Here is a 3,085-nt window from a genome sequence, read left to right on the forward strand (position 1 = left end):
AAAGAAAGAAAGAAAGAAAGAAAGAAAGAAAGAAAGAAAGAAAGAAAAGAGGAGAGCGTAGAGTAGAACAGGACACTCAGTATCCCTCTTCTGGTTTCTGCATACACCACATACACATACAGCATACACATACCACATACACACAGAGACAGACAGACAGACAGAGGACAGATACTACATACACAGAGACACAGATACACACAAAGAGAAAGACATACACAGAGAGAGACAGAGAGACCTTCTACACAGACACGCACACACACACACAAAGAGGTACACACATAATTTCTTATACCTGGGCTAGCTTTTAAATGTGGCTTTCCCAGTAGAAGGCTGAGTTGTAACATTCAGTGTAGTCTTTAGGCGATCTCATCACGCTTTCTCTTGGAAGCCAGCCATATATTGAGATGATGGCAAAGGATGACTATTTAATAACAAGACACTAAGAAACTTAGAATGCTTAAAGATACTTAAAGATTAGGTCAACTGTTTTGAACCTTCTAGCCTAGTCCGGTGTCTATAGAAAAGCAGCCAAGTTGCTTACTTCAGAGAGGCAATAACAGACAGAAAGAAGAGGAAGAAGAAGGAGGAGGGAGTGGAGGAGGAGAAAAAAATCCTTGCAGAACTCTGTTCTAACTTTACCATGGATTCCAAAATCATAAGAAATAATGTTTCTATTTTTTTCAATTTGAGATATTTCATATCTGAAACTGATACCCACCAGAAATCTTTAAGACCTATTTTACAGATAAGATAAGTAAATTTCAATAAACTTTAGGTAATTTTCCCAGCTTAAACAATTAACAAAAGGTAAGATCCAAATAGACTTGAGCCTTTTTTTTCATTTGTTATCTATTGATTTTTGTGTCTATCACTATATGTTTCAAGTCCATAAACACCTGTAATTATGGAAAGTTTTAGAGATTGTCACAGAAGGATGTTGGTGTCAGTGAACTGACTGACAATTGGGATAAGGATACCCTCAGCTCTGAGTGCAAGTACTCTGTACACAGTAAAGATGACAAGTTTTCATTTTCAATATATGCAATTATGATGTCCTAAAGCTCAATGTAAGCTATGAAGAACAGTATACAGACTGAAGAATAATCCTCCTGAAATAGTAGAATCTGATCCAGAACATGGAATTATATAACAATGTCATATTTACACTTGAGATTAACTTTCCAGGTATTGCATTTATGCTAACTCAAAATAATAAAAGGAGCATTCCTTAAAAAAAAAAAACAGTTCTATATTTTTCCATGCACCAGAGTGCCTCAGAGACTGAGTTAAACAAATATTATAATTTTAATAGTCATTGGCTTTCTTTAAATTAGTTTGAGTCTCCAAACACTTACAGCTCACTGATTGTTTCTGCTTCCTTTTAAGCTACCATACATTGTACAGCTCAATCAATAATGGGCAAACTTGAAGATTTCCTAGCTCCTGTTTAAAGAAACCTGGATATATTGCCAGGCACCTGCAGTGCTAGTGTGGGGAGGTTTGGATAGGACCATCCCTGGGGACAGTCTGTCATCCAGTCTAGGTGAGTTGGCAAGCTGTGGGTTCACTGAGAAATCCTGTCTCAGGAAATAAGTTTGATGGGTTGGACAGATGATATAGTAGTTAAGAGTGTTTATATTTCCAGAGGACCCAAGTTCAGTTCCCAGCACACATGTCAGGCAGCTCATACTGCCTGTAACTCCTGCTGCAGTGGATCTCATATACCTTTCTGGCCTTTCTGGACACCTGCAGTCATGTGTGTAGACCCACACAGACACATACACACATATATAAATAAAATAAGATAAATCTTAAAAAATTGAGTTAAAGAACAATTGAAGTAGATACCTGACATCAAATACTGGTCCACACATTTTTCCACACCTGTGTACACACACATGCACACAAACACCCATAGACACACACAGCATAAGTGCTACCTACACTTCAGGAGACGTGGATAATCGATTTTGCTGATGACAAAACCAGAGAATTTGAAAACAGTTGTAGCTGACCTTGACACTTTGCCTGCAGATTTTTGCACTGAAAAATAATGGCAGCATCTGTGATAGACTAACTACTCTTCTAGGATATGAATCTCTGTAGATTTTTATGCCCTGCAGCCATATATCACTTTTGAAACCAAACTAATCCTGCTCCTCTTACTCCTGTCAGTTCAATGAGTAGTTCATCTTCCTCCATAACATTAAGGGAGAGAAATCTTCTGATGGGCAGAAAACAATTTAAGCTCAGTGACACCTAAGAGAAGAAAAACAAATTGACTCTCAGCCATGGAGTCTGCAGCTCAGAGATGAGAAGGACTTGAAATTAATACAGAAACTTCAGGCCGTCATTACTTCATAAATATAAGTCTCAAGCAAGGGCTGCAGGAGGGAGAACAATTCCGCCAGCTAAAGTCCACAGCCAACCTTTACTTATTCTTCTTTAATATGAATGAGGCTGTAAATAAAGACTGACTTCCCGCCAACTAGGTCATGCAAGTGTCTTTAAAGTAAGATCAACTTCATAGTGTCCAAATGTTCTGGTCAAAAGCACAGAAGAAGTTTGTGAAATAAAAACTTAGGGTCTCTGACACTGCTATTCTTATGTGTAGCTGCATGAGCCACTGAATTAGAGAATCTTCAAATTCCATTAGAAGCCACAAATGAATTAGAAGCTACAATCAATTGCACTCATTATATCTGCAGCCCATTAATTCTGTACTATTATATAGAAAACCAAAATTCTGTAGAGCCTAGAGGGTAAAATCAGAAGGAATAAAAAAATCATCTTCTTTTCATTTATAGCCTCCATTTACTCTGGAAGAAAGGAAGCACTTCAGAATCATAAAGGAGATCTGAAGTTCTGTATTTACTAGTAGAAAATATGACAAGTGGCGTGCACTGGAGACTGGGCAACAAATTGTGATTGTAAGATGTACCAAGCCCACCCCCTCCACACACTCTCTGCTTTGTCCAGAAGCACTTTCGTAGAGCGGAGATGCTTAGGAAGGTGAGCACTTTAATAAAACAAGGGTTCTTTGATTCCCAAGGCCCACTGATGTTATACCACAAAGCCTCCC

Source organism: Psammomys obesus, unplaced genomic scaffold (genome assembly GCF_907164565.1).
Source record: "Psammomys obesus unplaced genomic scaffold, mPsaObe1.curated_primary_1811, whole genome shotgun sequence".
In the NCBI taxonomy this organism is placed as follows: domain Eukaryota; kingdom Metazoa; phylum Chordata; class Mammalia; order Rodentia; family Muridae; genus Psammomys; species Psammomys obesus.